The 25609-nt window shown below is 41.0% G+C and overlaps 1 protein-coding gene and 1 long non-coding RNA gene across 4 annotated transcripts in view; one reads left to right on the top strand and one right to left on the bottom strand.

The window, feature by feature from the left end:
* Positions 1-21349, top strand: part of LOC112644943 (uncharacterized) — a 68917-nt gene extending 47568 nt beyond the window's left edge. Inside the window, exon 4 of the long non-coding RNA XR_003126899.3 lies at positions 21074-21349. This is a non-coding gene — a long non-coding RNA (uncharacterized LOC112644943). The remainder of the gene's footprint in view (positions 1-21073) is intronic.
* TSPAN5 (tetraspanin 5) overlaps positions 1-25609 on the bottom strand; it is a 170898-nt gene that overhangs the window by 55335 nt on the left and 89954 nt on the right. The window lies entirely within an intron of this gene.

Genomic DNA, 25609 nt, shown 5'->3' on the forward strand with positions numbered 1-25609 from the left:
GAGCCACTGAACAAGCCAAATTTCAGGTCTCAGGTACTCTCTCTCTCTGCTAGGAGGTGGCAAGAACCCACATGGAGGTCTGCAAGAAGCCTAGTTGTGGCTTCTGCAGTCTGGTGCCCTGTTTTCGCTCCCTTTTCTCTCCCGCACTACCCACCATGGAGGGAGGTTGAGGTTTAATGTCTCCTGTGCTCTGAGCTGGTTTGTCTGGATTCCGGCTGGCAGCAGGACTAAGTAGAGCCGCCTGTAAGGAGTTCGGCTCAATGCCCCGCAATCGGGACCCCGGGTCGTGTCTCTGTCTGGCACAGCCTTTTCTAAAACATGAGCAGCAATGGGGGAAACATGCTTATGGGAAGGCTCTTGGGGGCCACATCGGGACCCAGCAGAGGAAACCGACTTCTAAGGCCACAGACCTCAAGGCCTGAAAGGAAAGATGTGGAAAGGGCCCTGGAGTCAACTGCCAGTTATGAAGTTGCTCCATTTTCAAAACAATGACTTGGTACACTTGGCCTCTCAGAGTCCAACCAAAGAAGAGTAGTTACTTCATGGCTACCTGGCCTGCTCTCTATACTTGACCACCAACTGATCTGGCTGGGGATGGAGAAATCCAGGGGTCTCCTCTGGTTGAGGGAGGCTGGGTGGAGAGGCCACATCAGTTCATTGTATTGGTGCTTCAGTCTGCCAGAGGGTCCCTGAGACGGAGAGGGGGCCGAGGACCACTCAGCTGACCAGAAGCCAAATGTGGGCCATTTCCCCAACAGCTAAGGTTCACATCCATGTGATCGCTGCAACCTGCAGTTCCAAGCCAGCAGGAAAATGTTAGGTTCAAGCCACTTTAGGAAAACACAGTTTCTCCCCATTGCTTGGCATGCACAAATTACCACTCAATGAAATATTCCCTATTATTGAATGCATGACATAGGAACTCCTACAAAAATAATGTTATACTTTGTATCAGTTCATGTTGAAACATTTATCAACATGTCTTATTGACTGCCTTTGCAGGAATTTATTCAAATTTATTCCATTTTGAAAAAAAAAATTATTCCATTTCGTTGTTTGTCTGGTGCCAGTTTTTACCTATAAATTTCTTTTGGCTGTATGTACAAAGGAATTCACTCAAATTTGATTATTATAGTTTGCTTTCACATTACCATTATTCACCAAAATACTATACAGGTATGTGTGGTTTTTTTTAAAAAAGCTCTACAATGTGATATAAAAATCTACTTGTTTATAAATGTGTTATATTACCACGTACCCATGAATTTCTTATACTGTATGACTTAATAGCTGGGAAGGGGCTGTAGAATATTGCTTATCTGGATGTCAGGATTTTCTACTGGATCTCAATATATTGTTTTTGCATAAACAAAATTCTCCCCCCCCTCAAAAAAAAAAGTTTTAAGTTCCTTTCAATACATTTATGATTGACATATTTATATCTTTTTCATCAAATAATTACTTGTAAAAATTGGAATGTCTCTTACATATCTCTGCTTCTTACATTGCATCCAAAACAGCAGAGTGAAGGGGTCCAGGAACCATGTGCCTTCTCCCAAGTTACAGCCTGGAATGAATTCTAAGCTCCTCATCCCATCTCATGTTCCCACAATCACAAATGACCTCAAAAACATGGCACATCCAGATCTTTCTATCCATTCTTTTGCCATTACTCCTCTCATCCCCAAACCATATACATGTCGATATGATAGACTTGTAATAAAAGCAGGAAGTTCCTCCAGAAGCGGAGAGGGGATGACAGTTTATTGAACATTCATCCCTGAATACTGTGTTCCCTTCAATTTTATTTTTCCTTGGTGATCTCTGTATTTTGTAATACCTTCAGTATTTGTAATTTGTAAACTTCAGTGGGAGGCAGGGGAGGAGTACAAACTTATGTTATTCAAGCTAACAAAATTTTAACTTAAACTATGGCAGGCAGTCTTCAAGATGGCCTTCAATGATCCCCACTTCCTGGTATTCACATTCTTGTGCAGTCCCCTCCTACAATATTGTACCTGGAGTGGTTATGTGACCAACAAAATTCAACTGGAGTGATGGAATGCCATTTCTTAAACTAGCTTATAAAAGATTCTGGCTTCTATCCTGCTGGCTCTCTAGTGTAAGTGCTCTCAGAACAGCATGGTGCTGAAGGAAGCATGTTGTGAGCAACCCTATGGAGAGGCTCATGTGGCAAGAACTGAAGCCTCCTGCCAACATCCACATGATTAAGTTTAAAAGTAGATCCTCTCACCCCAGTCAAATTTCCAAATAACTACAGTCTCAACTTGCAACTTGACCTCAACCTCATGAAGAGAACTACCCAGCTATAGGCCACTCTCAGATTTTGGACTCCTCATGCACATGAGGTAACAAAAGTTTGTTGCTTTAGGCTGCTAAGTTTTGGGGTAATTTGTTACACAGCTGTAGATAACTAATATATACAGGCTTTCATATTCTTTTTTTTAATTTATTTTTATTTATTTATGATAGTCACAGAGAGAGAGAGAGAGAGAGAGAGAGAGGCAGAGACATAGGCAGAGGGAGAAGCAGGCCCCAGGCACCGGGAGCCTGACGTGGGATTCGATCCCAGGTCTCCAGGATCGCGCCCTGGGCCAAAGGCAGGCGCTAAACCGCTGCACCACCCAGGGATCCCCAGGCTTTCATATTCTTATGTGAGCTTTCTTCAGCTATAAAAGTTTCTATTATAAACATGAATTACTTTTTATAAACAGAAATATAAAGCAATGTTTTAAGAAGCTTTATCCTGTAAAAGATTATAGTAAGTGTGACTTCCTGGCCAAAGATGAAATGGGCTATCTAATGTGGTGAGTTCCCTCTGTCTTATGGCTCTTAATTCCTGGGCTGAGAAGCATCTAAAACAGGTGTAGATAATGGCAAGCTGAAAGAAATTCCTCCAACTCTGAGATTCAACCAATGTTCAAACACCCGCAGCAGTCTCTCTTCTTTTCTCCCCTCAGGTAGACTTAAAAATATCCATCCAAGATGCAATTTCATTCACAAAATGTAAAGATTATTCAAAATACTATGATCAATTGTTTCTGTTGCTGAGGACTATAGAAGGATGCAGATTTAAACTAAAGAGAGATTTAGGATTAGCTTCAGGATGATTAGCCAAACAAACCAAAAACACCTGTGAAACAACTGTGCACGGTGAACAATTACCCTGCCCTGTGAGGAGGTGGCATGAATTGGCACAAAGACCATGGGCCTCAGCTTAAGCAAAACTGGGTTCACACCCAGGTTCCATTTCATTCTGGCTGCGTGATTTTGGATAAATGACTTGACCTCTCTGAAATTCAGCTTCCTTATCTGTAAAATAGTGGAGATACCATCACCTACCTTGTATGCACTCAGCTGGACTCATTCCTTCCTTCTCAAGATAGGATGGATAAAGCCACATCACTAGACCCTTTCCAGGCCCAAGATTTTCTGAACCAAGTCTTGCACTGGCTTGAGATAGAGATGGGTTCAAGAACACTGAGGTGTTCACATCTACCAACCCTCTGTCTCTCTTGGCAAACTCAGAGAATCTCATTTCCTAAATGTTTCTTTCAGGAACATTATATCCTGGCAGTGCATCATTTTCTTCTGGAAGAAAATGTAGAGTAAGCCAGGAAACTAAATCTTATGAAGAATATGCCATTAACTAGTTGGGTGCTTGTAAAGCAAATCATCTCACACCCTAGGCCTTGGTTATCCTGTCAGGTATGTTAGAGATCATTTCTACCTCTAAAAACCTAGATTCTAATTTTAGGGTGCTTGGAAAAGGTTTCAGAAGTCTGTATCTGTTATGATGGGGTTTCTATTTAAGGGACAGACATCTCTATAAAGTTGTGCTCTCACTTGTTCTTTCTCCCACTCAATTTACTGTCATGTAAAATGCTCTCATTCCCTTTGCAAAATATATTGACTAAACCCTAAGGCAGGTTGAATGCTGGCAGCTGGCAGGCTACTCTTAGGCAAATCTCTTGGTGCCCATTTTCCTCATCTGTGAAAAAGAAATAATAGTACCTTACCTGATAGGGTTATAGTGGAGATTAAGTCAATGTATGTAAAGAGCTTAGAACACATAGCAAGTCCCATATAAGTGTCAGCTTCTGGCGGTCAGTGCCAACACACCTGCTCACATTTTGTTCCCACCAACAGAGCTGTGTGCTTATGCCAGGTGGGCCGTGTTTCCTTTCAAGCATTTTTGCACCAATTGTATTTACTTTGCATTTATACTACCCATGCATCATGTAAAAGCAATTAGATATGAATGTCAAAAAAAAGTCACTTCTGTAAAAAATGAATTAAATGCCTTGGAAAGTAAAGGCTCAGCAAAGGCAAACAGCAGAAAAAAAAAAAAGTCTGCTATTGAATTAGGTGTGGGAGAGACAACTGTAAAAGGCTGGAAAAATTCTGGAAAGATCCTGAACATGGATTACTTTGCAAGTATTGTTAAATTCTAGATCCACCTTAAAGAAAAGTAAATGTCAGATGTAGTCAACAAGTTGTTGGGTGATGTTTATATAAGATCCTTAAGTCAGCGGATCCTTCTTCAAAGAAAAGGGCCTGGGCCAACATCAAAACATTTTGAGTACTCAAAATTTTCCAGCAAGTCACAGCACTCTGGCAGAAGAATATCAAGGTCTCCATATGCACAGCCAGGAAAAAACAAAATGCTAATCAGCATGTTGCTGAAAAATAATGTTTTAATTTAAAATTAAATGTCTAAAACATGAGTCATTTTTCATGTATCACCATTATAATAGATTCTTCAAGTTAACTAATTACCAGTCCCAATTTAGTGCGACAATAGGGCTTCACCTCTGTGTGCACATGTGTTTTCACGCAATGGATGTACTCAGTGGGGTTGCAAAGCTCATTAGATAATGCATGTAAATCACACCCATTCCTTGTCTGCTATTTTATATACTTATGTAACATATGTACATGGATATAAATTTGCATATAAAAACTGAGACTGTAAGAAGGGTTTTTAAATGGTTTTCAGGGAATTTCCCAATTTTGCCCCCAAGATAATACATACTTTGGAGTGAATCCATGCCTTTGTCTAGATTTCACTACATTTGGTTTATCCATCCTATACAGTTATAAAATATTAGAGCACAGTAACGAGCTTAAAAATAAAGTAGTTCAAAAAATGGGCAAAGGACTTGAATACACATTTCTCCAAAGAAGATACGTGAATGGCCAATAGGCATATGAAAAGGTGCTCAGCATCAACAATCATTAGGGAAACGCAAAACAAAACTACAATGAGAAACCACCTCATATCCGCTAGGAGGTCTACTATCAAAAACTCATAAAACAAGTTTTGGCCAGGTTGTGGAGAAATTGGAAAGCTTGTGCACTGCTGCTAGGAATGCAAAATGGTACCGCTGCTGTGAAAACAGTGTGGAGGTTCCTCAAAAAGTTAAAAATAGAATCACCATATGACCCAGCAATTTCACTTCTGGGTATATACCCAAAAGAACTGAAAGCTGGGTTTCAAAAAGATATTTGTTCTCATGTTTACCGCAGCATTTATTTACAATAGCTAAAACATGGACACAAGCTAAATGCCCATCAGTGGATGGACAAGCAAAACATAGTATATACATACAACGGAACATCATGCATATTTAAAAGGGAAGGAAAGTCCTACAACATGGATGAACTTTGAGGACATTATGCTAAGGGAAACTAGCCACAAAAAGAAAAATATGGTATGATTCCATTTATATGAGGTACATTAAATAGTCAAAATCATAAAGACACAAAGTATAATGGTGGTTGCCAGAGGCTAGGGGGAGGGGAGGATAGGAAGTTGTCTAATGAGTACCAAGTGCCAAGTTTTTAAAAATATATATTTTATTTATTTGAGAGAGGTAGAGAGAGAGAGAGAGAGAGAGAGAGAACAAGTGGAGAGGAGAGGGAGAGGCAGGCTCCCTCCTTAGCAGGGAGCCCAATGCAGGGCTCGATCCCAAGACCTTGGGATCATGATCTGAGCCAAAAGCAGACTGAGCCACACAGGCACCCCCTGGGTGTCAGTTTTACAAGATGAAAAGAGCTTTGGCCATGTGCCTGGGTGGCTCAGTCGGTTAAGCATCTGCCTTCAGCTCAGGTCATGAACCCAGAGTCACAGGATGGAGGCACACATTGGGCTCCTTGCTCAGTGGGGAGCCTGCTTCTCCCTCTGCCCCTCACCCCACTCATGCGCTCAAATAAAACAAAACAAAATAATAAATAAATAAATAAAAATAAAATTATGGGAATGATGGTACTGATGTCTGCACAAGAATGTAAATATCTTTAATGCCACTGAACCATATACTTAAAAATGGTTAAGATGATAAATTGTATGTGTATCTGAATACAATTTTAAAAAAATAAAGGAGTGCTTACCTTATTTCTAATTTACTTAGTGGACTGCAGATGAAAGGCTCCGGGGTGTGCCCTCAACTCCGCTGGCTCCACACCCACAATTCTCTTAAGACACCCTGGCAGGTAGGATTCACCATCTGAAGCCCCTACTGAAACCAGAGTGCCCATTGTCTCTTGCCCCATCTGTATGTGTGTGCATGCACAAGCACATGTAGAGGGAAAGTCCTGGGCTGTCCTATAACCCAGACACCCAGCCTCATGGAGTTTAATCCTCACTCATAGCCAGAGGTTGAAAAGGGTGCTACATAATACAGTTAGGACCTTCAGACTGCTCAGACCACAAAAATGAAAGGGAATGACCACTAAGAAGGTGGGGTGTCACATCTTTGTATCTGATTGTTTAGAATGAAGGCAACAGGTGCTAAAAGCTTGGGAAAGCAGATGAGAGGAGGAGGCATAAAATAAGAGGACTTTTTTTTTAAAGATCTTATTTATTTATTCATGAGAGACGGAGGGGGGGGGTAGCGGGGGGGCAGACACACAGGCAGAGGGAGAAGCAGGCTCCATGCAGGGAGCCCGACGTGGGACTTGATCCCGGGTCTCCAGGATCAGGCCCTGGACTGAAGGCAGCAGTAAAGAGCTGAGCCACCCAGGCTGCCCCAAGGAGGACTTTTTTTCTTTTTTTAAAGACTTTTAGAGGAGAGAGTGCCCGTGCACAAGAGGTTGAGGGGGGCTTGCAGGAGGAACAGAGGGAGAGAGACAAGCAGACTCCCCACTAAGCACAGAGTTCAACACAAAGGGCTCAATCCCATGACCTGAGCCAAAATCAAGAGTCGAAGATTTAACTGACTGAGCTACCCAGGTGCCCCAAGAGAAGGAAAGGATTTTTAAGAAATATTTTATTTATTTATTCAAGAGACACACACACAGAGGCTGACACATAGGCAGAGGCAGAAGCAGACTCCTTGTGGGGAGCCCAATGCGGGACTCGATCCCGGGACCCCAGGATCACGACCTGAGCCAAAGGCAGATGCTCAACCACTGAGCCACCCAGGTGCCCTAGGGAAGGACTTTTAAATAGCAACAAAAGGATGGGGTGACTGAAAACCTTTTTCTTAGCAGTGATCAGAAAAGTATGGTAGATCTTCAAATACAGCTATATTGTAAGAGTGAAAATGAGATGTAGTTTGTACTGAAGTAGATGTAGTTTGACACTGAAGTACCTAAGTGTTAACACTATTCTTTTGATTATTCAAAGACAATATCTTATGTGGGAAAGTCCCATGTTCTGAGAAGGAATGGTGGTGGAAGAGCATAGTGGACACCTGCTATGACTTCCCCGTACAGATCCCTCCCCCTCCTCCCCACAAGGGGGTTGAGTGGGGCTGAGCCCACGGTGTAGGTGCTCCTGCCTCCTTTGGGTCAGCAACTGAGGGGGCAGAGGGTCAGGAAGGAGGACAAGCATCCATCAGAGTCAATGCCCCTTAGATGTAGAACTAAGTTGGAACTACCAGAGAAGAGGCTTTCTCTTTCTGCTCCTGGGATATGAAATTAGAGCAGCTGGTAGCTGTTTCTGCCACTGCTTGGAGCAAGCCTGCCTGAAAATAAACCAATAGGGAAAGGCAGAGCAAGAAATGAAGGGACAGACACTGCTGATATCGTCAGAGCAGCTGGATGTGGCTAGTGCCTAAAGCAATACCCCGAGACTTTTCCATTATGTGAATCAATAATTTCATGTTTTTGCTTAAGCCAGTTTGATTGGGGTTTCTGTCACTTGTAATTGAAATTAGCCCTGAATAATGCAAGGTGTAAATGGCTGCAATATATTGTGCCCATTTCACCATACTACTTATGATCCACGTTTGGATCATAGAGTTTATCCTTACACTTGAGCCACACACTCTTCATGGGCTCACTATAAATTATTCCAAGGGCAGAAGGAAAATGCAATCCAATTGGGGACACATGTAAATATTAAGATACAATATTAACATTCATAGCAAATATTCCTTAAACATTATTATGTGTTTAACACTAAATGTTTTATAGGACTCAACCCTCACAACATTTTAAGTATTACTATCTCTATATTAAATATCGAGAAACTAGCTCAGAGAAGTTAAGAGACTTGCCTAGCACCAGAGACAAAGAGTGGTGACACAGAGCCAAGAACGAACCGGAACATTTGCTCTTAACTGCTATGCCCTACCGCCTCCAAAAGATCACAGTGCTACTAACAACAAGCAACTTAGTTCTGCTGTGCCACACAAAGAGGTTCAGCTGTTTTGTGGTGCCCTGAGCCATCCCTCACTACGGTTGTACAAAAGACACTATGCCACACAGTACTCCTTGGAGAGGCGACTTTCCAACTGCAGGTAGCAAACCATCAGCGAGTCATGAAAACTAATTTAATGAATGCAGACCAGCAACATTTTCCCCCAAGGAACAGAAAATATAGTATCAGATTCTGTAGTGTATATTGTACAGGTAAATATTGCTCTGTGAAACCTTTTTAGTTATACATATAAATGCACTGACACACGTATATACTGGGTCATGATGTAAAATACGTCTCACTGTAGATCATGTAGATCACCGTTGGTAAAGTTTTAAGGCCACTAGGGCAGAGCAAAAGGCTCTGTGCATGCTGGCTGTGAAATCACCCAAACCAGGAGTCACAAGGTCAGGGGTGGGGAGAGAGGCAGACATTAACACCAAATGGCCTCAAGAGTTGGGGTTCAATTAAAACTAACCCACCCAATTCATTTTCATGAGGCAGTCCTTTAAAGCAATCCATTTGACTCCCGAGAAGAACTCTCTTTCCCTAACTAAATACTAGGGACTACAAATCCTTTCACCAAACGGACAATATCTGATGTTTATGTAGTAATTCAAAACTGAAAACAGTGAAGCCAATGATATGACTGCAGAATGTGCTGTGTGTAGGCTAATGAGGCTCACGAGCTAAGAGCACTGGAGCCAGAGCTCTGGGCAGCACCCCCGGCATAAGGCTGAAGTTGAAACTCACTGGGACAACTTGAATTGGGGAGAAGGGGGCAATCAAAATGGACAAGTAGAGCAGCAGCCCTGACAGGATTAAAATAAACCTCAGGCTCACTCACTCTCCCTCTCTGCTTTTCTCAGGGAGCTCCCAGTGTAAAGCGGCACACAGAGATGCCAATGGGTTTAACATTGGAGACTAAACTTCCACCAAGGCTTCCTGGCTTCCCCCCTCACCCAGGGAAGAAATACGTCCTAAACTTTTATTAAACTGTTGTCATAAATTGCTTCCAAGAGCAGAGTAACATATTTTATCACTTGCCCTTTATTTCCAAATGGCAAGAGGGGAGCCTGTGCCCGCTTCAAAGCACAGAGCCAAAATCAGCTGGCAGCACGTTTCCAGTCATTAACCATCGAACTGGCAGCATTGTGGAAGCCCATTTTGTTATAGGCTCATCCATAATAGATTTTGTTTGAAGCCTGGACAGACTGAATTCGTTAACCTGAGTTACCAATTCATCGTAAAGCTTAATTGCCTTTGTGTCCCTCCAAAGGTGCATCACTACTCCTTTTGCTTCTCCCACACACAATATGTTGTTTAGCCTCATGAAGTCTACAACAATTTCTTGTCAGAAGAAATTTTTATCAGTGGTTCTGATCCTTTTGTGGATTCAGGATCTCCCTTTGAGCATCTAATGAAAGATGGGCCCCTCTCTCAAGAAAAATGTGCACAGATGTACAGGTGTATGTGCCCACAAGCTCACACACACAATTTTGCTAGATTCTTAGGGGGCCCACAGACATCGAAAAAGTCCTCTATGGTCTCTTAGAAAGTATACGAAACCCAGGTTAATATTTTCAGTTTTAAATTCTATTACCTTTTATGGTATTCAACCTATTTGTAGAAAAAAAAAAAAAAAACCCACCAAAAAAATCCTCCAGCTTATGGAGTTAAATGATTTCTTACACAAAATAAATACACACCAAAACAAAACAAAATCATGATGTCAACATTACCTACTTAATTCTTTTACACATCACAAATGGCCAACTGATTAAGTATTTAGCATCAGTTTATGTAGGACCATGCTTACTGCTAAAAGGGATCTAAAAAAAAAAAAAAAAAAAAAAGTGAAAGGCTCAGTCCCTCATCTTAACAAAACTAATATACTGAAGCACTGGTGGGGGAAAAAAGAAGTCCATAGACAGAGATATGCTAAATCTTATGGTCCCAGCTAAAGGCATAAAGAATTAGACTTGATTCTTCATTGATTTCATAGTGAATATCCAGGGGCTTTTCTGCTTGTTCAGTCTGCTTCGCTTCTTCTGGTTACATCATCTTGATCTTCGAATACGCTGGTGAGGTAGGAGGGGTCACATCACCCAACCTGGTAAGCAAAACATTTCATCCACCACCATGACTGCTTTTGGAATAGCAAATGCTCACAGCTAATCCAATGAGACCCAATAGTGAGACGTCTACTTGAGTATTTGGAAAGAGAAATTCTCATTTGCTAGTAATTAAAAAGGTAGGAAAGGTGGCCCCCAAGGATTGCTGGGGGCCATCTTAAAACCATATGGGGATCCCCTGAGAATGAAGTCAACCCAAGAGAAGGAAAAGTCAAGAAACAGATTCCTATGACATGATTTGGTCACTGGATATAGCTGTGGTTGAAGCTCTTTTCAAGTATATGAGCTAATAAACCCCAACTTCACAAACTGCATTGATTACACAGTAAATTTGAGTTCTGTATTTCTCCATCCTTTCCCTGTAACTAGTTCGCTTTCCAAGGAGTGCCTGGAATTTACTAGGTTGTCACACAATGTGAAAGATTTAAAATGATGAATGAGGGCCACCTCGGCAGCTCAGTGGTTGAGCATCTGCCTTCGGCTCAGGTTGTGATCCTGGGGTCCTGGAATCAAGTCCCACATTGGGCTCCCAGCAAGGAACTTGCTTCTCCCTCTGCCTATGTCTCTGCCTCTTATGAATATTTGTCTCTTATGAATAAACAAATATTTAAAGAAATAAAAAACCTTAAAAAATAAATAAAATGAATAACTCATTTACTGTTACTTTACTTGATGCCACTATAACAATGCCACAGTTAGCAAAACAATGGCCATTATTTAAAGGTATGGATTTTCAACATTTCCTTTAATTTGTATTTATATTAAAAACTCTTATGAGCTAAAAGTTTAAATGGAACAGTAAGCAAAATGCACTGCTAAATAACATCACTAGTGTAAAATTATCTGATTTGTTGTCCAAATGTATTTGAGTAAATTAAATAAAAGCTAAAGCCAGTAGGATAGCATTTTAGGGCTAAATGCTAAATCTCCAAGGGGGGGGGGGGATTAAAGTCCAGGCTAAAACACTAAAATGCATCTTAAAGGAAGTGAAAACAATACATGAAGTACTAGACAGTTTAAAAATTACTATCCCTAGGTGGCGGTATTACAGAAAATTAGAACGAAAAGAATCGTGCATCATTCCCAAATTGATGACCATCCAGATCATATTATCTTGATGATGGAAAAAGAATGAGTTTTTAAAAAGATAACAGGATACAGATTGAAAATAACATGCTTCTCTTTCAAAATGTTGTAAGAAGGGATTCATTTCATTAGGAAGTTATTCATATGCTCTCACTAAAAGAAACTTCACATGGCGAAAAAGTCATTTATATATTTTTGGGTAGGTTTCCAGAAAGTTTCTTGGGATCAGCAGATCAGAGGGTCAAAACGACTAACCATCAGTTTGGGCCAAACCAAATTTCAGACTTCAGCTAGTTCTTCTCCAAAAGTCTCCCAAAGAAAATGTCAAAAGCATTTTTGGTGATGTGCTAAATGCTAACAAGTAACAAGGTCTTATAATCAACAACTTTTTTTCAAAGTGTAAGTTTAATTCTATCTTATACTTGATCCCATCAAAAGTAAAATTTTCATTACAATATAAAAAGAAACATCTCATCCCAATTCCCCAAAAGGATATAAAATATCTAGCTACGTAACAGCCTTTCAACTTTTTAGCTGTGTTTTTAGAAAATTTGAAACTCATCTTGATTTGAAACATGAGCCTACTGATTCCAAAAGCCCTGCTATGATTTAGTGAGGTTCAGTGTCTTACTTTGTGTGTTCACAGCATGAACCACTATGGAGAAAGCTTATTAAAAAGTTCAAATTTCACATTACAAATCCATAATCTAATGTACTAATTATATTCATTCAGTTACTGCACATCCATAAATGTCATTGTATACAATAATCATTAAAATTCACTGTGGAATAATAACTTTAAAATCTCATCTTGAACACAAAGCTATTTGAAATTACTATATTATCTTTAATTTCTAGCTTAAATTTATTTCTAGCTTAAATTTGGTAAAATGGCCCTGCAGGCTTCTTATAAAAGCAGCTAACTATAATGAGGCAACAAACCCTAAAATATTCCATTACCACAGAAAATATAAACTCTATTAACATGCATAAATTCTGAAAGAAAACAAAAAGTTTCAGCGTGGACCTAAAGGACAGATCCACAAATATGAGAATCCTCTAAAAGGACAATTATTGTTTTCTAAAGAGAAGTTTTTTAGAAAATAGATAGGTGTCCTATTTACTAAATAATCCCATATGTATGTTCATGGTGAGGGTTGGAGGTGGGGGGGGGGGATACAAATTATGAAATCTCATAGAAAAATACCATGTGTGCTGCTAGATGGTTACAAAAGACACAGCCTATAAAAACTACAAGTTTCCCCAAAGCAAGATCCTAAAATGCAATTAGACCATAAACACAAGGGACTAACAATGTGGGTGAGCTCTAGCTTCCAGGAGCCCCAAGACAATGCTTCCCAGTGGTACTGGAGAGGTTCAGGTTGTTGTTTTGTTTTTTTAATCTGGATGCTGGCTACACAGGTATGTTCGATTTGTGAAAATCCACCCATATGAGCAACTTTTCTGTAGGCACATCATGCTCCATGACTCACGGGAGTCTCCATATTTTTCCCTACCACCTCTTCAATTTCACCTCGCATCTTTCCCTCTAGTCATCCAAGACTACTTTCTACTCTCTAACCACACTAAGCAATTTTCCACCTCAACCACCATGCTAACTGAATTTCTTCCTTCTCCTCTGTGAGAGGATGGGTTATTGTCATCAGTCAGGGGCTCACTTCAGATGACACTCCTTCAGAGAAGTCTTTTCTGCTCACCCTTGCTAGTGTTTACTACATCACTTGATTTCCCCCTTCACCTTCCCACATCCTGAAATTCTCTCTTAATTATATCTGTAGTCATTTTTCAACTGTTTCCCTTACTCGAATGTACACTTCACGAGAATGGAGACCATATTTATCTGCTGATGTTTCCCAGCACATCTTGCACTTCATTAAGTGTTCGGAAGCAAACTGGCTGAATGAGTAAATAACACCTCACCTTGAACATTTTTTGCCAAGTACTATAATACACAGATTTTTTAAAAAGAAAGTAGTTAAACCTTGGGAAGTAGTTTGTACTGAGACAATTAAAATTCTATTTTCAGACTGCTTTCATGTACCTTGCTTGATTCACCACCACTACCAGCCCCATCACAATGTTGATGACAAAATAATACACTAACAGCTTCTCAGCATTCTCACCTACCCTTCTGAAGAAAAAAGATCTACCACACCAATAGGTGTTATTAAGTATAAAAGCAATCTTATTAATTTTTTTTTCTTCCTGTGAAAACGCTGGAAAAATCACTTCAGGCATTTGCACTCTTGTGCAAGCACACACACTCACCCTCCCTCTCTAGCAGGACTAGCTCTCTAGCACTGGACTGGTATCTCCACCTACAGCCCAACCCACTGGGGAACTTCATAATCCTTCCACACAGCCTTGGCCTGAGATGCAGAGAAATTTCATGCCAAATTTGTGGGTGGGAAAGTCAATTCTATCCTTCCTGCAGAAGGATATACAGGCAATTATTACACAACTTTAGGATGACCCATGCCTTCCTGTCTCAGGAAGCTCCTGGAGGCTCCCTAATTGCCTCTTATTCATCAGTACAGTGGGTTTCAAACTTGCCCAGATGATGGAACACCTGGAAGCGGAGATGCCCATTGAGGAAAAACATGAAATTCTGAAATACTTATTATGAACAATTTTTCTGGCAGAAAGGGCAGGATATGAGTGCCATGTAAAACCACAGGCTAAACGTGTGTGTTCAAAATAATACAGAGACAGTTCTTGACCTATTGTGTGAGTTCTTCTGTTAATTGTCTTTTGCTACTCATTCCTTCACTCACGTCTGCTAATGCTCACCGGCAGGATGTGGTAGCTGGTGCCAAAAGCTTCAGAAAGGTTGACAGGAGAAAAATTTGAAACTGAAAAATTATTTCTATTAACCCATTTTTTTCTTCTGTGGCTAGGGATAGGCCATTATTCATGTTTAGCAATAAAACTGCTGGATTGAAAAACACACACACACACACAAAAACCCTGCTGCGTTGGAGGAGTGAGTGCAAGCACTACCGTAAGGGAAGTCTTCTCCTAAAGTCCAATTATTATTACTCTTGGCCAAAGGTAAGGAAAAGACATTTTTTCATCACATATATATAAAATCTTGAAAAATATTTCTAACCTATATATATGTAAAGGTTATATATATAACCTTTATACCTATATTTATATATATAAAACCTTGAAACCTATATTTATATATATATAACCTTGAAACCTATATTTATATATATAACCAATATATACATGTAAAGGAGGAAATATATATATATTAATATATATATCAAGAAATTTAATTCTCACCAAGTTGATAATTATCAAAAAGTAACTGAATGGCTATTTTTAGATAATAAATTTATTTAAAATTATACCAATATTCTGAAAGAACCAAAAAAGCAGAATGATCCCTACCACCACATTGTATTATAATGTGCACAAATGTCAAATATGAAGTAACCTTCAAGTTGACTACACAGAAAATCTTTATATACTCTTGTTGGGGGTGACAAGATCAAAGCCAATCAATAGACATGGAAAGAATGTCTTTGGTAGTAATGCCCTTAAAATACATAAAGATGTTAAAATAGTTTTATCATAATAACACTTTTCTAAACAGAGTACACACTTGACAGTAACATAAACAGTACAAACAGGTCTGTGGTCTCCAAAAATGTCACTAATGCAACTGAAGCAGAAAAAACGCACAAACAGGATTAAATCTTGACACAGAAAAAACAGAGGGCAGCATCTGGAACTTCTGGCATGCTGCTAAGGACAAACACTGGCAGGGGTACAAATTCTGATCAAGGCTGGGTGGCTTCAATTTGCGAAGCTTACTTTTCCTTCTTAGTTAGAATAAAATGTCCTTCAGGATTAGTTTGTAGGTAACTGTAAAGAATATGACAGCAACCACTCTACCATACAAGTCGTGTTTCAAGTCACACACTTAGAAATATGTTTGAGCATTCCAAGTCATATACTCTACCCTCAATGGGAGAAGGGGCATAACTCCCCATGCCTGAACTTTGGGCTGTGCATAGTGACCTCCTTCCAAAGACCATTAGTGTGGGAGAAGCAGCATGGGGAGTGACTTGACAGTGGAGAAACCTGACAGACCCTCCATCAGCCAGGTGGCCATGCCCAGTATCAACAATATAAATCATCTTGATAAAAGTAGGTAGCCCTGATAGAACGAAAATGGCACTTTACTTCTGTGGTCTTCCCCCGCAAAACCAATAACCCTAGTTTCTTGAGAAAAATATCAGACAAATCCTACTTAAGAAGCTTTGACAAAATACTTGAACAGTACATCTCAAAACTGTCAAGGTCATCAAAAAAAAAAGTCTGAGAAACTCTCACAGACAAGAGAAGCCTAGAAATCATTTTGATTAAATGTAAGGCGGTATCCTGCATGAGAACATGGACTAGAGGGGCACCTGGGTGGCTCAGCGGTTGAGCATCTGCCTTTGGCTCAGGGTGAGATCCCAGGGTCCTGGTATCCAGTCCCGCATCGGGTTCCCCACCACCTGCTTCTCCCTCTGCCTATGTCTCTGCCTCTCTCTCTGTGTGTCTCCCATGAATAAATTTTTAAAAAATTTTAAAAAAAACATGGAATAGAAAAGGACACTAGGGAAAAATGAGGAAATTTGAATAAAGTACAGAGTTCAGTTAATAATAATGTATTGAGATCAATTCATCAATTGGAACAAATGTACTATATTAACATATAAGCTGTTAAGACGGGAAACTGAGTGCCGGGTAAAAAGGGACTGTGTACTATCTTTGAAACTTTTTTATAAATCTAAAACTCAGAAATATTTTAATAACTTTGAGTTTGATATCTGTTTCTATGTACACACAGACAACGTAGAAACGTGCTGACAAAAGTTCTGTCCATCTTTAAAATTTGTTTTCATTGTTGCTCCGATGTTGGTGTTGTAGGCTGAACTAAAACAAAAGAGATTCTAGCAGTATCAGCCCCAAAACACAAGTCTAAAATGAGCTCATTCTTGTCTACACCCCTCTCAGGTAGCAATAGTACCTCCTATGCTATTAAATTTGACCAGCATCACCTTACTTCTTGACAAATGTAAATCCAAAGCCCCTGAGAAAAATTCCCCAAAGTGTTTTCTACTGACGGCCAGTTCCACCAAGTCCCTACAAAGAACAGTCAAGAGTGTGGGTACATGTTAAGCTAGCTCTGTGCCACAATCCCTTGGCCAGCTTAGGAATGCCAAGGTAAAACACGTTCCCTTATGGCTGAACTTCTTAAATGTGCACAGTGATGAGGATATTTTACATCATTTCCCAAACTTCTCTGACCAGAAAACTGTATGAGGGTGTGTGTGTATTGGGAGTGGGGGGGGGGGGGGGGGTACATCTCCAGGGATAGGTTTCATGGCACAATTTTGGGAAACCCAGCTCTTAATGCAGTGGTCAAGCATCCAGAGGTAAGGGATGTACCATCTCCTATAAAAGCCTTCTCTGGCAACCCCCACCCCCTTCCCTGCAGCACCCAGGACTCAATTTCTGTAACACGGTGAATCTATTCATCCCCTAGTATTCACCATTACATATTTTTTAGTTAGTGAAGCAGACAGATTTCAACCTTTATGTTTTTCTATCTAAGCTTGTAATTAAAAAGTGTGTGTGTGTGTGTGTGTGTGTGTGTGTGTGTATGATGAGGGTTATTAGAACATGTGCTTTCATCTGACAGGAAGAAAAGTTTCCAGAGTATATTTTCTCATTGCTATGCAGCCCCTGCAGATAGGATTATAAACTTTAATTTGAAAGGAAGAGTGATAGTACTTTGGAGATCTTTCTTCAGAAATTGTGAGTCAGTCACTGCAGATAAGAACAGAATCTTTCTCAGCAGGCAATCAGGACCCAAAGTTCCTGTCTAAGCTGATCTTCTGATGACTTCATAAAAAACAGATGAAGAGGTATGAACAGTAATACAGAGAAAAAATTAAAATTTTCTATTTAAATTTATTTATTCTTTTCTCAATTTCTTTACTAAATAGAACGATTTTTTTTTTTTTAAGATTTTATTTATTTGAGAGAGAGCAAGCACAAGCAGGGGGAGCTGCAGAGGATGAAGGAGAGACAGGCTCCCTGCTGAGTAGGGAGCCCAATGACCTGGGGCTTGATTCCAGGACCCTAGGGAGCTGAAGGTGAACCCTTAATCAACTGAGCCACCTAGGAGCCCCTAAAACGGAATTATTTTATTTTTAAAAAATCAAATATATTGAGATGTGAGGTTTGCATGGCGCTCCAAAATATCAGATTTAATAAATGTTGAAAGGGGTCACCTCCCTTCCCAGGAGCCCCACCATAGTTATAAGTAGTAGCTTACACTGTAATGTATCAGTCATCCCACATGGCTAAAGGAGTAAGGGTTTTATTTACCAAGACTTTTTAGTCAGCTATGTCCCTGAGTAGGACACAGGAACCCACTTTAGAATCCTCTTTGGGGTTGGGGCTATTTTACTGATCACTCAAATACCAACTTTAAAACACAGCAGGGGATCCCTGGGTGGTGCAGCGGTTTGGCGCCTGCCTTTGGCCCAGGGCGTGATCCCGGAGACCCCGGATCGAATCCCACATCGGGCTCCTGGTGCATGGAGCCTGCTTCTCCCTCTGCCTGTGTCTCTGCCTCCCTCTCTCTCTCTCTCTGTAACTATCATAAATAAAAAAAAACAAAAAACAAAAAAAACACAGCAGTTTGAAAGAAGGCTAACGATAAATAAAAGGTATGTTTGTCTCAAAGAACTGAGAATAAAAAAATCTTTAAAAAAAAAAAAAAAACGAGGGTGGGGGGGTGTCTGGGTGGCTCAGTCAGTTAAGTGCCTGACTCTTGGTTTTGGCTCACTCAGGTCATGATCTCAGGGTTATGAGATCGAGTTGGGGTCTGCACTGGGCGTGGAACCTGCTTAGGATTTCCTCTCCTTAAAGCAATCTAAAAAAATTTTTTTCGCTCTCTAAAATTTCACACTGGTAGACTACTCCAATTTTTAAAAGCCACTGAAAAAATTAAAAGCATTTCAAATTCTAATGGAATATAAGACTAGACAACTAAAAACCTAAAAAAAAAAAAAAAAAGCTTAAAAAACTAATTTTTAATGAAATTAGCAATTAAAACGCATGTTTTACATTACCCCTGGATCTCAATCTCCATGCTGGCAAATTTAAGTTCAGACCGACCAAATGCCAGACTGAGATTAAACAGAAAGCTTTAAAAGTTGCAGAGAAGCGAGGGTAAGTGGCCTATGCACTGCTGCTGTGTGTGTGTGTCCCCACACGTGTATGCAGGTAACCTTAGGGATCCATCTACTCCCTCTGCTCAGGCTCCTGTTTAACATATGGAGAATGTTTCAAAGTACTTTTAAAAGTTTGGTAGGGTTTTTTGTTGTTTTTTGTTTGTATTTACCCACCCCCCCCTTCCCTACCCCTGTCATCCAAACACTCCAGGAAGGCAGTTTCTCAATTCTGATATTTAGTTTTAGCTTTTCCTAGCTTCCCTTGAGCCTTCCATGTTGCTGACCACCTGTTCACACTTACCAAGCCTCAGAGAAGAGTGAAGTCATTGGAAATCCAACGTGGGCAAGCGGATCAGACTGTGAACAGGCCTGAGTCTGAGAAACAGCTAGGTTTTTCAGGCTGTTATTCGGACACAAATTGAAAATTTCCAATCCTTGTTCTCAGCAGCAGAGCATAAGCGAGGACAAGAGTCCCCACCTACCCTGTGCTGAGTCTCCATAGGTCTTCTCCTTTAAACTCCCAGTACCCTGTGGGGTAGGTCCTGTTAACGTCCTCACTTGGATAAGGATGACACAGAATCAGCAATGAGAAACAACTCCATCAAAGAGTAAGTAGCAGAGCAGAATTCTAACCCAAGCCTCTTTGCCTCAAACCTGTACTCTTTCTGGCTTACATGTTTCCTTTCCTGAACACAATGCAGCAACATACAGATGCAAACAAGCCCTTCAAAAACGCCAAGAGCATCAACAGACAGTAAGACAATGTCCCTCCTACATCCCCTGCCACAAAAAGGCATTGCTGTTTTGGTAGGATTTCTATCAGGCTACACTCTCCCTTCCCAGCCTGTCAGATCTGGAAATCATAAAGAATAACTGTACACATAATATGTACAAATGGCAAAACATGACCAGATATTCAAAATGAATGTTGCTGGCATTAACAACCTAATAGGGCGATGTTATAATGAGGGGGAAAGTTTTTAAATCTATCCTTATTTATCCCCGTCCTTAACCAGAAAGGAAGAAAAATTTATAAATATGTGTAAAAATACGATAATAAAGAATTGACGAGTAGGAGTTCACAAGAGAATTTAGACATTTATATATGCTAAATTATTACATACACACCATTTTCTTGAACACTTGAAGCTTTTTTTTTTTTTTTTTTACCATCATTAGATACTGATTTTGCTTGAATTACTTTAATAATCACTAGTAAAAAAATACTTCAAACATGATTAAGGGGACGCCTGGGTGGCATGGGACGCCTGGGTGGCTCAGTGGTTTAGTGCCTGCCTTTGGCCCAGGGCATGATCCTGGGGTCCCAGGATCGAGTCCCACATCAGGCTCCCTGCGTGGAGCCTGCTCCTCTCTCTGCCTATGTCTCTGCCTCTCTCTCTCTCTTTCTCTGTGTGTCTCTCATGAATAAATAAAATCTTTCAAAAAAAAGATTCTTTAAAAAAAAAAAAAACATTCTAAAAGCTCTTCTGGGGATCCCTGGGTGGCGCAGCGGTTTGGCGCCTGCCTTTGGCCCAGGGTGCGATCCTGGAGACCCGGGATCAAATCCCACATCGGGCTCCCGGTGCATGGAGCCTGCTTCTCCCTCTGCCTATGTCTCTGCCTCTCTCTCTCTCTCTCTCTGTGACTATCATAAATAAATAAAAATTAAAAAAAAGATATTTTAAAAAATAAATAAATAAATAAAAGCTCTTCTGTATGCGCAAAAACCGTACCTACAGACAAGCCAGAGCTATGTTCTTTGGTCCCCATATCCTCAGACAGAAACTGAACGTTCAAGTGCTCTTTAAATTAAGGCTAAATTTTCACAATTGGTAGAAAGTTGAAACTTAAGCCAACCAACTGGTATAGCCAACAAAACACCAACATGCATTTTGGTTATTTTTTCCTCCACACAGAATGCCTTGATGGACTGCACTGAGCTGTTTTTACTCCCTGCTTCTGAGACGTCCTTTCCCTGAAGAACTTCCACCAGCACGCAACCAAACACTTCAAAGACGAGCATACCCTTAAAATTAATTTTAATCTTTTCCTAATCCATAACATCTTAAGGTGGAAAAAGCTATTTTTTGCAAACAGATCCGCATTTCCATCCGTCTCCAAGAAGATTCTAAATTCTAATCAGATTTAGTCCAACGCTGCTTAATGACTATGGATTCCACCCAGATAACAAGACACACTTCTAATTTACCATTTGGTGACAAATGCCTCTTTATTCAAGTGTCCCCCCGACTGGTGGTATTATTAGCAATGAAGAGAGTGACTTAGAGGCAGACTTTTTCAAAGGCTGAGGCAGAGCAGGATAGATTTTCATCCAAGTTTTCCCCATAATCTGCAAAATCTTTTACATGAATTATCACAATCTCCTAAAACTGAGTAATATATTCTCTACAGGGAGATTTTCTAAGTACGCTGTTAATGAATTTTTCTACCCTCCACAAACATACATTTAAATGTTTCTAAATGCTAAGTACAAGAGAATGAAGCTGAAAGAGATATCAAATAGAACATATAGGAAGGCAGGGGCCCATACCTTCCTCGCCATGTGCCCTCAGTGCCTGCCTCACAAAGGGCACTGCTCACCAAATATTTACTGAAACGTGAAAGACAAACCCTTGCCTTCAAGGAGTTCATAATCCTTGAAGTGCCAGGCACTATTCCAACCTCTGTACACAGAGCAGTAAGCAAAAGCAACCTTGTGTCCTCTTGGCACTTATATTAGGGGTGGGCGGGGAGAGATGAGGAGGTGAGACGGGGAGACAAAAACCATAGAGGAGCAACTGGGGTACTTAAGGGGGAAAAAAGCAGAATAAGGGGAGGGGGAGTTTTTCTAGATTGGGTCACCTTATACTTGGAAGACTTTCTGAGGAGATTGAGATTTATTTATTTATTTATTTATTTATTTATTTATTTTTTGAGATTGAGATTTAAATGAAATGGGGGAACAAGTCATAAAAGTATTTTGGGTGAAAGTACTCTAAACAAAGATAACTTATACATGGGCAACTAATAACAACACAGTTTGCAACCACTATAACAGGGCATGTTGGCTGGGCTTGCTAGCTGTGTACCAGAACTGCACTGGGCACCCAGCAAGACCACACGTTTAGCTGCCCTTGCAGTTTGGGGTGGTCTTGTGACTTGTCTTTATCAGTGGAATGTAAAAGAAGTGTTATGTGTCACTCCTGAGGCAAACCTTTCAGAAGCAGGCATGTCTGCTCCATGCCCTCTTTTCCTCCCTTCCGCATACAGTGAAGCATAATGAGGTCAGCAGAGCCATATGGGAGGGGCCTGGGTCCCTCAACCCTGCTGCCACGGGGCAGCTGGCCACTGGCCAAGCACACAGTGAGGCAGGAACAAAATGCTCTCCATTTTCATATCCCTAGAGCCTGCCACAACTCCTGGCCAATAGTAGGTACTAAGTATTAATCAAATATTAATTGAATAGATGCTACCAAAATAGTGAAAAAAGCAATTCGTTCTGTTAAAGGGCAATCAAGGAAATGAATTAGCCAGAGTTCACAATAAGGACATTTTTAAGAACAGAATCAGTGGCTCCTAAGGGATGGGAGGGGTATAGAGGCAGATATTGTTGGCAGAGGAAAGAGCATGAGCAGACAGGAATATTAGATATTGACAAGATCCAGAAAAGTGTCCATCCTTGTATACCCTTCATTCAGTAAATAAATAAATAATAAATAAATTTATTATTTAAATAAATAAATAAATAAATAAATAAATAAATAAATAAATAAATAAATAGACGGCAGTAATCCAATCCAACTACTAAGTGCTAGGCAAGTATGCTTAAGGTGTCAGGGCACAAAGCCTAGGAAGGCGAGGCCCAACTCCAGGGGAGTACTGAAGTTCAGGATGCAAAGAGGACTTTAAAAAGGAGGAGTGCTAACTCTGCTAGAGACTTAGAGACTTTGACCTTGTAGCTGAGTCCTGAAATTCCAGCAGACGTGGTCCAGGCAGATGAGCCGTGGGTGGGCATCCTAGAGGAAGAAGGCGAGCAAAGGCTTAAATATCTCAATGTTCTAGAGATAAGTTCGAGGAGGGCAAGGACCTGGTTTGTTTGGTTTTTGTTTGTTTGTTTGTTTTTTAAGATTTATTTATTCATGAGAGACACACAGAGAGAGAGAGATATATAGGCAGAGAGAGAAGCAGGCTTCCTGCAGGGAGCCCAATGCGGGACTCGATCCCAGGACCCCGGGATCATGACCTAAGTCAAAGGCAGACACTCAACCACTGAGCCACCCAGGTGCCCCAAGAAATTGGTTTTATTCATTGCTGAATCTCCAAGGGCCTGGAACAGGGCCTGCACTCAGCACATTGGGAATGCCCGAAGATTTGGGGCGGGAGGTAAGGTTAGAAATAAGGCCGCAGAGGAGGCAGGAATGAGAAAGGAGAAGGAATCAGAGAGTCCTGATGGGGACAACTTCAGATTTGCATTTTATAAGAGCACTCTAGTTGAAAGCGGCATGAAGGAGCGATGACCCTAGAGAAGAGGCGCCTTAAGAGATGTCTACAAGGGCCCAGGCCTCAGACGATAGGAGGCTAACACTGAAATAAGAGGAGAGTGGGGGTAAATAACAGGATTCAGGAACTTATATGGGGAGCGCTCAGAGGCTTGTGATTTTACATATCTAGAAAAAAAGAGTCTAAGAGGACTTAAATACAAAGAAAAGCAGCTTTGGAGAAAACGGCAGTAATCCAATTTTGCATCTGTTCCACTGGGGATGCTTGAGGGTTTTCCAAGAGGAAATGTCCAAAAGACAGTTGGACATGCAGGCACAATGCTCCAGAAAAAGTTCTGGTCTAAGGTCAAAAACGGGAGAATCAGCGGCATTCAGGTGATAGCCAATGTCTTGGGAATAAAGAAAATTGTCCAAACACGGCCACAACTGCTATACAAGTTGTACACTACACAACTTCCAGAGCTCTAGTGGCTCTGGGTCGCTGCAGTTTTGTACAACTGCCACGTTACTGCTCTGGTAGACACCTGTAATGAAACCAGAGGGAAGGGCATCTTCTTCTAATTCAGCAAAGTTATTGCATAGATGAGCAACAGGTTTGCCAAAAGAGCTCCTCCAAAACAAGCAGAGGTGAGAGGAAGGAAAGAGAAGAAAAAGGGAGAAGGCATGTGAGGGAGAAAAAGGACAAAGCAAACCTCTTTCTGTTAGGCATCATTTCAAAACTGTTCTATACCCCCTCAGTGAAGGTCACAATTTTACTAACCCCTACACCTCTCCTAGTCTCAACAATTCCATTGCTACAGGGAATATCAGGAGTTTCCTGCAAAGTTCTCCCCCTGCTCTCTCATGAAGATCTCAGGGGTCTTCCTTTGGCTTCATGTTCCAGGGCTCTGTTTTCTTTGTAAAATGCTGCTGGAGATGATGAAACCCCCCTACACCTACAGGGTCACCCAGACACAGACAACAGTTCTCCCCCTGCCTTCAAGCATTCGGAGACTAGGATAAAAATAACTTCAGGGCATTTTCTTAAAAAAGATTCATTATTTATTTGTTTGTTTGTGAGAGAAAGCTAGAGACCGAACATGAGTGGAGTGGGAGGGGCAGCAGAAGAGGGAAGAGCAGGTTCTCCAATGAGCAGGGAGCCTGCTTGGGGCTCGATCCCAGGACCCCCAAGATCATGACCTGAGCCAAAGGCAGACACTTAACTGACTGAGCCACTCAGGCACCCCTTCAAGGCACTCTCAAATGGCTTTTCCAAAACTAGAAATAAACATAAAAACTGAAGCCCTATAATGGCACAGAATGCGGAGTTTCTGCAGCGAGGTACACACAGTATCAAACCAGTGGTTCTGAAACGGGGCTGACTGTCAAATGTCCTTTGGGGGAGAAGCACGATGTGCAGAGACATCTCTGGTTGTCACAACACAGGAGGTGGAGATCTGCTGGCATCCAGTGGGTGGAGTCAGGGATGCTGCTAAACAGCTTACTGGGCACAGGACAGCCCCTGCTTTGAATTAGCTGGCCCCAAACCTGGTGGTGTGAAGGCTGACGAAAACTAGTATTAAACTATCAGCTTTCTGAGGCCTAGGACCAATAAGCACTTCTTGGTCCAGGCAGATGCTCAAAAAAGTTTATGACAAAATTAAAAGGAAGACAGTTATCACACCATATTGAAGCAACAGGCAACAATTTCACTTATTTTTTTTTTTTCCTTCTGCTGTCACTGCCGCCTCCCTTCTAGGCTTTTCAAACAACCAAAAAGTCAAAAGAAGTGTCAGAAGCCCAGTCGGTTGAGTGACTGACTCTTGATTTTGGCTCAGGTACTTGATCCCAGGGTCCTGGGATGGGGGCTGCATTGGCCCTGTGCTCAGTACAGAGTCTACTTGAGCTTCTTGCCCTCTGCTCATCACCTCCACCCTTGTGTGTTCTCTCAAATAAATAAATAAAATCTTTTTT

This window comes from Canis lupus, chromosome 32, assembly GCF_003254725.2.
Source record: "Canis lupus dingo isolate Sandy chromosome 32, ASM325472v2, whole genome shotgun sequence".
In the NCBI taxonomy this organism is placed as follows: Eukaryota; Metazoa; Chordata; class Mammalia; order Carnivora; family Canidae; genus Canis; species Canis lupus.